Genomic DNA, 11,222 nt, shown 5'->3' with positions numbered 1-11,222 from the left:
CATCTGCCCAGTTGTCATCTCCTGTAGATTGTTTTGAATTTTACCTCTGCTCTAAATATGGTTATTTTCCACGCAACTTTACATCATCAAACTTGCGCATGAGTTTTAATGGCTTTATTAGTTTTGTTTGACTATACTCCTCTGAAGTGCCTTGGAATGTTTTACTACTTTGAAGGTGCTTTATAAATACAAGTTATTATAAATTGTGAACAGCAGAGGACCCAGCACTGATCCCTGGAGTACCTTACTGCCCCACTGTTGTCTGGTTAGAATTTAGCTTTTGAATGTTATGTTTTATTTCCTGTTATTTAATCAATTATCCATTTGTTTTTCAACCCAAAAGTCTTCACCTTGGCACAAGGCTCTTTGAGTCACTCTTATGTGCTTCTACTGCTTCAGTTTAATAGCCTTCAAAGTTTTTCAGTACAAATGTGAAGTTAGTAAGTCAAACTAAATGCTGTTGAGCTTTGTTTAAATTTAGAACAATAGCTTATTTTGATTCTCCTCAAAAACCAACACTTGACCACTCCGTCATGCCAAACTACCATCCCATTTCCTCTCGGCTCCTTGAACGTGCTGTTGTTTCTCAAGTCCTCACACGTCTTTCTCGAAATTTCATGTTTGAATTCCTCCAATCAGGTTTTCGCTCCCACCACAGAATCAAAATGGCTATTATCAAAGTCACAAATTACATTTATGTGACTGTAACAAATATAAACTTCCTCATCCTGCGTGACCTGTCTGCAACCTTTGATGTGATTGACCACACCATTCTCCTCCAGTGCCCCTCTGCTTACATATCTAATTGTAGCCAAAGATTCACCTGCAATAGCTTGTCTCCCTGCAACTGCAGTGTTACCTCTTGTGCTCCCTTGGCCCTCTGTTTCTCATATGCTGTCTCTTGGCAACATATGAAAACAATGTCAGTTTACAGATGTATAGCGATGATGCTCAGTTCTACCTCATCACCACCTCTTTCAATCCCTCCAGTGTCTCTAACTTGTCAGATGCTTGTCCAACATTTAGTACTAGATGAAAAGAAATTTCTTCCACCTAAGTATTCAGAGTAACAAAGCCATTGTCCCTGCCACAAATTCCGCTCCTGAGCCACTGATTCCAACTCCCTCTCGGGCAATTGTCTGAGGTTAAACCTGTTGGTTCGCAACCTTGGTGTTACATTTGACCCCAATATGAGCTTCTGATTACATGATCTGCCACTCAGAGTTCCTATTCCCACTTCCCTAACATAGCCTGTCTCTGCCCCTGCCTCAACTCATCTGCTGCTGGAACCCATCGCCATCCCATTGCAAACTCTAGACTTGACTGTTCCATTGCACTCCTGGCCAGCCCCTCAGGTTCTACCCTCCGTAAACCTAATGTCATCCAGAACACTGCTGCCTCCCTAACTCTCACTAAGCCCCGTTCACCCATTACCCATGTGCTCACTGACCTTAAGTAAAGCCTCAATTTTAAAATTCTCATCCTCGTTTACAAATCCCTCATGGTCTTGCCACTCCCTATCTTTGTAACCACCTCCAGATCACAACGCTCCAAGATATCTATGTTCCTCTAATTCTGGCCTCTTGAGCTCTCTGATTTTAATTTGATTGACACGGTTCTTTGCAGCCGAGAATGAGAATCCAGACGGCTGTATTGTCGGCCCAGTGCCAGGGTTCGGGGCATTTGCTTAGGACTGGAGAGGAACTTGCATGTGGAAGGGGGAGGATCTAGTCGTTGTGGTCCATGTAGGTACCAATGACTAAGGCAGGATGAGAAAGGAGGTTCTACATGGTCAGTATGAGGAGCTAGGCCCCAAATTAAGAAGCAGAACTTAAAATGTTATAATCTATTGATTATTACCTGAGCCACATGCAAATTGGCATAGGGCAAACAAGATTTGAGAAATGAATATGTGGCACAAAGACTAGTGTGGGAGAAGTGGGTTCCATTTTGTGGGGCACTGGAGAAAGTGGAGGTTGTACTGTTGGGACAGTCTTCACCTGAACCGTGGTGTGGCCAGTGTTCAAGCAAACCACATAACTAGGGAAGTTAAACAATGGGGGCAAGGGATCAAATTTGGGAAGATGTGGTAGATCAAGCAGAAATAAGGCAAGAGAGAAAGGTATTAATATGGGAAATGATAAACAATGTGACAGGAAGGTATAGAGAGTACAAACCAAGGCCAGATTTTACAAAAATAATAATTAAAGGCTCTGTATCCAAATGCAAGTAGCATTCAAAACAAAACAGATGAACTGAGTACAAATAGAAATAAATATGACCAAGTAGCCATTACAGAGATGGCTGCAGGGTGACATAGATTGGACAAATGTGAAGTTGTCCATTTTGGCAGGAAGAGTAAAAAAAAAGCATTATCGAAATGGTGAGATTGCAGAGCTCTGAAATGCAGAGAAATGGGTGTCTTAGGGCATGAATCACATGTATGCAGGTACAGCAAGTAATTAGGGAAGCTAATAGAATGTTATTGTGAGGGAAATTGAATATAAAAGTGGGGTGGTTATGCTTCAGTTGTACAGAGCATTGGTGAGACCACATCTGGAGTACCATGTACAGTATTGGTCTCCTTATCTAAGGAAAGATGTAAATGCATTGGAAGCAGTTCAGAGAAGACTTACTAGACTAATACCTGGAATGGGAGGGCTGTCTTATGAGGAAAGGTTGGACAAGGCTTATATTCACTGGAATTTAGAAGAGTAAGAGGTAACTTGATTGAAACATATAAGACCCTGAGTGGTCTTGATGAGGTGAATGTGAAAAGGCTGTTTCCTCTTGTGGGAGAATCTAGAACTTGTAGCCCCTTTAAAAATAAGGGGTTGCCCATTTAAGATGAGGAGAAATTGTTTTTATTGGAAGGTGAGTCTTTGGAACTTCCTTCCTCAAAATGCAGTGGAAGCAGAGTCTTTGAACATTTTTAAGGCAGAGGTGGATAGATTTTTGACAAGCAAGCATAAAAGGTTACTGGGGGTAGGTGGGAATTTTTTTTTATTTGTTCATGGGCGTCACTGGCTAGGCCAGCATTTATTGCCCAACTCTAATTGCACTTAAGAGCCAACCACATGGGTCTGGAGTCACATGTAGGTCAGACCAGGCAGATTTCCTTCCCTAAAGGGCATTAGTGAGCCTGATGGATCTTTACAACAATTGGCAATTTTGTGGTAATCATTAGACTTTTAATTCTAGATTTTTATTGAATTCAAATTTTACCATCTGCCATGGTAGGATTCAAACCTGTGTCCCCAAAGCATTATCCTGGTTCTCTGGAATACTAATCTAGTGACAATGCCACTATGCCACCACCTCCCCAAATGTGGTGTTGAGGCTAAAATCAGATCAACCATGATATTACTGAATGGCGGTGCAGGCTCAAGGGTCTGGGTGGCCTACTCCTGCCACTAATTCATATGTTCCTATGCATGTCATCACATCATCATTGGTGGCCATGTATTCAGCAGTTTACTGTGACATTCTCTCCTAAACCTTTCCACCTCCCTAAATGCTACCAAGCTCTTGGTCATCTTGCCTAAAATCTCCTGATGTGACTCAATGATATATTTTGTTTTACAATGCCCCTGTGATGTCCTTTGGGGCATTTCATTTCATTAAAGTTACTATATAAATGCAAGTTTTGTATTGATCTTGACATGTAGAAAATAACTGCAGTAGTTAATTAAAAAATCAAAGCAGTTCATTGAATAAGATATGTTTTGAGATCTTTCTGAGAAGTAGTGTAAGCAATGATGGAATTATGAAGCACAGAAGGAGGCCATTTGGTCCATTGTGTCTTTGTCAGCTCTTTGAAAGAGCTATCCAATGCATTCCATCCCTTGCTTTTTAGCCATAGCCCTGCGAATTTCTCCTTTTCAAGTATATGTGCAATTCCCTTTTTAAAATTACTATTGAATCTGCCTCCACCTTTTCAGGCCAAGCATTTGAGATCATCATAACTCACTGCATAAAATAAATTTTCCTAATTTATCCCATAGATTTAATTTCCTTGGTTACAGTGTTGGCTGATGTAAAATAGCATATACTGGTCAGCTGTCCATGGAATACATGCAGATACACACAAACCCAGTAGAGTATCTATGTAATTTATATTGTTTCCCCATTTAATAACAGGGTTGTGGATCTCAATTTTTAAACTTGTCTGCGGGAGTCTAGCCATTGATAGCAGTACTGGCCAACCTACTGGCTTTTCTTTATATCCTCACCCTTGTTTTCTATAGCTACTGTATCCTGGCAATACTGAAACCAATAATCTTCCATTGTATTATTTTTGTGTGTAGTCCAGTTGCATCCACATTGTATCCCTGTTTGTGAGCATTTGCCTTCATGTGATGGCCATACCAGAATACAAGCATACAGCTCCGATGAAGATTCCACACCTCAAACATTCACTTATGCCATTCTCTTCACAGTGTGTCTTTCCAGCATTTTCTATTTATGTTTCAGCATCTGAAATTTGATACAAAAACAGAATTACCTGGAAAAACTCAGCAGGTCTGGCAGCATCGGCGGAGAAGAAAAGAGTTGACGTTCGAGTCCTCGTGACCCTTCAACAGAACTGATCTTTCTTTACAAGGAGAGGGAAATATAAGCTGGTTTAAGGTGGGGGGGGGGGGAGAAGTGTAGGTGGAGGGGTTGTTAGGATAGGAGCAGGTCATCAAAAGATGTCACAGACAAAAGAACAAAAGAACACAGAGGTGTTGAAGTTGGTGATATTATCTAAACGAATGTGCTAATTAAGAATGGATGGTAGGGCACTCAAGGTATAGCTCTAGTGGGGGTGGGGGAGCATAAAAGATTTAAAAATAATGGAAATAGGTGGGAAAAGAAAAATCTATATAAATTATTGGAAAAAAAATCAAAAGGAAGGGGGAAGAAAGAGAAAGGGGGTGGGGATGGAGGAGGGAGCTCAAGACCTAAAGTTGTTGAATTCAATATTCAGTCCGGAAGGCTGTAAAGTGCCTAGTCGGAAGATGAGGTGCTGTTCCTCCAGTTTGCATTGAGCTTCATTGGAACAATGCAGCAAGCCAAGGATGGACATGTGGGCATGAGAGCAGGGTGGAGTGTTGAAATGGCAAGCAACAGGGAGGTTTGGGTCATTCTTGCGGACAGACCGCAGGTGTTCTGCAAAGTGGTCGCCCAGTTTACATTTGGACTCTCCAGTGTAGAGGAGACTGCATTGGAAGCGACGAATACAGTAGACTAAGTTGGGGGAAATGCAAGTGAAATGCCGCTTCACTTGAAAGGAGTGTTTGAGCCCTTGGAGGAGAGAGGAAGTGAAGGGGCAGGTGTTACATCTTTTGCGTGGGCATGGGGAGGTGCCATAGGTGGGGTTGAGGAGTAGGGGGTGATGGAGGAGTGGACCAGGGTGTCCCGGAGGGAACGATCCTTACGGAATGCCGCCGGGGGGGGTGAAGGGAAGATATGTTTGGTGGTGGCGTCATGCTGGGGTTGGCGGAAATGGCGGAGGATGATCCTTTGAATGCAGAGGCTGTTGGGGTGATAAGTGAGGACAAGGGGGACCCTATCATGTTTCTGGGAGGGAGGAGAAGGCGTGAGGGCGGATGCACGGGAGATGGGCCGGATACGGTTGAGGGCCCTGTTAATGACCGTGGGTGGAAAACCTCAGTTAAGGAAGAAGGAGGACATGTCAGAGGAACTGTTTTTGAAATTTGATTTTTGTTTGTAGGGACAATTTTGCCTGGTCTGGAGGAGAAGGGTGGAGTAGATATTCCAATTGTGAGATATCTTGCCCCCAACTTGCCTGTTACTCATGAGCGAACAGTTACTCCACTTAAAATAGGAGTTGTTTTCCTTTTACTGTAAGCAAAGGTTTGTATTCAAAATGGCAATTATTAGGCACTAATCCGTTAAAAAGTGTTTTCATTATTCATTGTAAAGCTGACAACAATCGCATTCAAAAGTTAGCACTTGCCAACAAATAATAATGTTGAAAACGAAAGGTTAAAGGTAAACCTACGCAAGTATTTGACGTAAACAATGAGTTGGTTCCTGAGTGGTGATGATCCCCAAATGATGATCTTCAACAACTGGTGGCCTGAACAAACATGGCGGCTGACGTCGGCGAACCGTCTCCTTGGCAACTGTAAACAGACAGCTTCTGCGTCTGCGCAGGAGACGGCAGGCTGCAAGACGGTCAGAGGAGCCCAGGTAAGCTGCAGGGATCAAAACCGTGAGAGAAGGGAGAACGCAAGAGCCATACTGAAGCAAAACATTTATCAGGAAGAGTGAGTACTTGAGGGAGGGAGGGAAGGAAGGTGGTGTGGGGGAGAAACACACACACACACAGAGACAATAGCTGAAGGAACGGCTGCTGTGCTGGAGAGTTTGCAAAAGAAAAATCAACAGCATCCACAATGTCTTATGTTAGTTGCAGTTAATTAATGCCTGTTAAATAAGGGTCAGTAACTATGCGAGATGAGGGCTCACAGGCGTTTAGGCATTTTAGATGATGGTGGTAAGTTTATTGGTCAACTGCTCAGTAGGGAATTTGTGCAAGTTACTATCTAAAATGTAGTCAGTCTGCTTGGAACCTTGGTGTCATATTTGATCCTGAGATGAGCTTCAGACCTCACACTCGCACCATCACCGTGACTGCCTATTTCCAGCTCTAATATTGCCTGACTTTGCCTCTGTTTTAACATATCTGCTTCTGAAACCTTCTTTCAAGCAAATCAGTTACGATCTTATTGAATGGCGGAGCGGGCTCGAGGGGCGAGTGGCCTACTACTTCTCCTATTTCATATGTTCATTCATGCCTTCTTTGCTTCTAGTCTGGACTATTCCAATGCACTTCTGCCCTCTGTAATCCAAAACTCTGCTCCCCATGTTTTAACTCACACTGATCAACTCTGTGCCCACTAAGCTACAGTGGTTCCCAGTCAAGTAACGTCTTGATTTTAATTTTTTTACCTTTGTTTTCGAAAGCCTCCACTGTTTTATACCACCACCCCCCATCTTTGTAATCTCTTCCAGCCTCACAATCCTCTGAGATATCTGCGCTTTTCTAAGTCTAGCCTCTTGCCTATCCCCAATTTTAATCGTTTCATCATTGATGACCGTGCCTTCAATTGCCTGGGTTCCAAGCTCTGGAGTATCCTCCCTACACTTCTCTGTTTCTCTACCTTGCTTTCCTCCGTTAGGACACTTCATCTTTGACCACATTTTGGCACTCTGCCCTATTATATCATTATGTGACTTGGTGTCAAATTTTGTTTTACAATGCTCCTGCTAAACACCTTGCAACATTTTATTATGTTAATATAAGTTGTTGTTGTTGTAGTGGTGACCTAGTCATTGGGGTTAGGTAAAATTAATCACATTTACCAATTTAATGATTAAAAGTAAGACTACTTGATCAATGTTCCTAATATCAATTGATGTGATTCAATGTTGGTGGCAGTAGCAGCTAAAAGAGTAGAGATGAGCATATTTCTTGTAGGCTCAGATGCAAAGGTGCCATTTTATACAAAAGTCTTTTCTCCCCATGCCAAAAGTATGTAAAAAAAAAAGCTTGGGCCATAATTTGCACAGAACAAAAATTTCCAAAATTCAATGAATTGCACAAAATGCAGGGGAAAAAAAGCTGATATCAGTAAAAGAAATCTTAAAATTATTGGTTTACTAATGTCCTCACAGAAGAAATCTTGCTGCTCTTGCCTGGGCTGGCCCATCCAGTTCCACACTAATATGGTTGACTTAACTTCCTATTGAAGCAACCTAGCAAGCTGCTCAGTTTTAATAATTGCCAGCTACAATTCCACATTTTCTATATTAGGACAAAATGCACAATGTGATTCTTTTTCTTTAATTTCGGGAAATTAGTCTTTATCTTCGCAAGTTTAATTTTTTTTAAAAAATTTCATGGGTTTGTTATCCTCATAAGGAACTCCAGCATGAACCATGTCTTTAAATTAAAAACATCATGTACCTAACAAAAACATACCTAAAGTTAAAAAATATCTACAGTTCATAAATGATTTAGAAGTACTTTAAAAGCAAAAAAAGTTGAAAGGACAACTTTCTGACTCCAAAATGCATACCCTTGTTGGAGAAAAAGGCCTATATTCTAGTATCTCCTTAAAAGACCATGCAGATTTAGCATTGGCTCAAAATTTGATGTTTATTCAGGCCACGTAGATGTCTCCATGGCCAGTGGTAGTTATGTGGATGATTTCAGAATCAGGCAGTAGGAGATCTGGATGAAGCAGCGAAGGGATGGCTCCCTTCACATGCTCATTGTCATGTTGCCTTGATTGGGACCACACTATTGGGGTAGTCACTCTCCCAACAATAAGCTTCCTTAAATAAGATAGAAAGGTTAAATGAGTGGGCAAAAATTCAGCAGATGGAGTGTAATGTGGGGAAATGTGAACTTGTCCACTTGTCCAATTTGAAGTATTTGGATGTGCACTTGTGATGCCATGGCCTACAAGGCTATGGGCCTCATGCTGGAAAGTAGAATTAGAATAATGAGGTACTTGTTTGACCGGCGCAGACTCTATGAGCCGAAGCACCTTTTTCTGTGCTATAGACCTCTATGGCAGGAAGAATAGAAAAGCAGCATTTTATTTAAATGGAGAAAGATTGCAGAACTCGGTGGTAAAGAGGGATCTGGGTGTCCTGGTACATGAATCACAAAAAATTAGTATGCAGGTACAGCAAGTGATGAGGAAGGCAAATGGAATGTTGGTGTTTATTGCAAGAGGAATGGAATATAAAAGTAGGGAAGTTTTACTGCAGCCTGTACAGGGCATTGATGAGACCACATCTGGAATATTGTACAGTTTTGGTGTCCTTATTTAAAAAAAGATATAGGCCTGTAAGTTCCAAGCTCCAGGGCAGTATATCTGTGGGGTACCCCAAAGATATGCTGGGAAACACCGCCCCTCCACCACCCTGCAACCCCCCAGAGGTACCCAGCTGAGGATTGCATAGCAATTGCCTGGGAACTTCAAACTTCTTTGGGGAATTTCCCTGCACTGGGAACCATCCGATAACGTGATTTAAATTGCAAATTTTGGATGGTTGCTACTGTGTTACAGTAATAGTCACCCAGAAAAGGTTGGAATTAAAATGACTTTTAGCTTCTGGGTAACTATAGCAGTGACCCACCCGACTCCCCTGACCCTGAGCACCCATGGGACTCCCCCTCCCCCCCCCAACTTTCCACAGGACTGCACCACCCCCCCCAGCTACCTCCCCTCCTACCCATGGGACTACCCCACCCCTATGACTACCTCCCCCCATCAACCCGACCCTAACCCCACACCCCACCCTGGCCTAGCCCAACCCACCCCGCCCCCACAAGATCCTACCCACTTACCTTTTCAACTTTCCCTTTCCCTGGCTTGTCAAAGTGCCTGGACATTTAAACTTAACTGGTTTACAGTTGATAGTGCCTTAAAAAGGGGGTGCAGCTTACTTACCTTCACCTGAGCTGCCCTCGAGGCCTTGGGAACCCGCTGTGTTACACAGATCTTGTCCAGCCTGAGTCGGAAGGTCAGACAAGATAGGAGCAGCTTAATTTTATTAAGAAACTAGGAGCAGGATGGCAATCTGACTCAATTAACATTCAACCAGGAGTTACGGGCTATTATTAAATTAGAAGCAGTACAGAAAATGTTCACTGGACTCATTCCTAGGTTGAAGGGCTTATCTTATGAAGAAAGCTTGAACAGCCTATATATGGCCTATTCCCATTGCAGTTTAGAAGAATAGGAAGTGAATTTATTGCAACATAGAAGATCCTGAGGGGTCTTGACGGGGTGGATTCCAGGAGGATGTTTCCATGTGTGGAGGAGACTAGAACCAGGGGACACAGTTTAAAAATATGAGGTCTCCCCTTTCAGACAGAGATGAGGAGAAATGTTTTCCTCAGAGGGTTGTTGGTATGTGGAATTCTCTTCCCCAGGGAGCAGTGGGAGCTGAGTCATTGAATTTATTCAAGGCAGAGTTAGACAGATTTTTGGTAGACAAGGAAGTTAAGGGTTATGGATGGCAGACAGGAAATTGAAGTTGAGACACAACCAGACCAGCCATGATCTTATTGTACAATGGAGCAGGCTTGAAGGGCTGAATGGTTTGCTCCTGCTCCTAAGTCCTATGCTCCTATGTCATATGTTCCTAAATATAGCTCAGGATTGGATTGGCAGTCTCTTAATTCATTGTCTTTGATTTGACTCAATCATGTTGCTTTCCAGTGTCCATCCAATTTTTCCTTTCAGTTGCGATGCAGCCCTTTTTACTTCATCCTATTGAGAGGTTTCCAAGGTGATCAGTATTTCTTTTATTTCAACCATGAAATTATTTCTGGGGTGCTAGCTAATATTTATCCCTCAATCATTATCACAGACACAGATTAAATGGTTGTTATCACATTGCTGTTTGTGGGATCTTGCTATGTGCAAATTGGCTGCTGAATTGCCTAATTACAACAGTGAATGCACTTCAACAAGTATTTCATTGGCTGTAAAGGGCTTTGAGATGTCTAGTGGTCATGAAAAGCCGATATAAATAAACATTTTCCTTTTTTCTCTCTTTGAGAGGTATTAATCAGTCGTTCTTTCACTTCGGCCTGTCTGGAGTCAGTCCCATTCTTTTAATACAAGACTTCCTCTATTATAATTTGAACCACAACCCACATTCCAAAAAAAATTCTGTAAGCTTTTGAGTGATACAAAAATATTAGAACACAATAAGTCACAGTTCACATCACAATAAAGAGGTTGACCTGTTCAGTAATGGAGGGGCCAAGAGCAAGTGACCATAGATACAAGATTAAATGTAAGAGACTCAGAATGTGGGGTGGACAAAATCTCTTCACACACACTGTTGTGAGGCTTTGGAATTCACTTCCAAGGTTGGAGGCTATGTCAACATTTGAGATTGAATTAGATAGGTGGATGCAGATAAGAGGATGAAGGAATATAGATATAGGATGGGTAAATGTGATTGGAACTGTTTGCTTATGTGGAGGATAAGTGCCAACATGGACTGGTTGGGCTGAAATGCCCATTTTCATGTGGTAGCTTTTATGTATTTTTATGAATAATCACAGTTACGAGGATGTGGTTTTACTTAAAGAAAAATATACAATTTCTAATGGCCTTTTTTTCTGGCTGGATTTTTAATGAACCGTAATCCCATTAAGACAATGGAAAGACTACCAGCCA

Source organism: Carcharodon carcharias, chromosome 7 (genome assembly GCF_017639515.1).
Source record: "Carcharodon carcharias isolate sCarCar2 chromosome 7, sCarCar2.pri, whole genome shotgun sequence".
Lineage (NCBI taxonomy): Eukaryota > Metazoa > Chordata > Chondrichthyes > Lamniformes > Lamnidae > Carcharodon > Carcharodon carcharias.
This window is presented reverse-complemented; position numbering follows the sequence as displayed.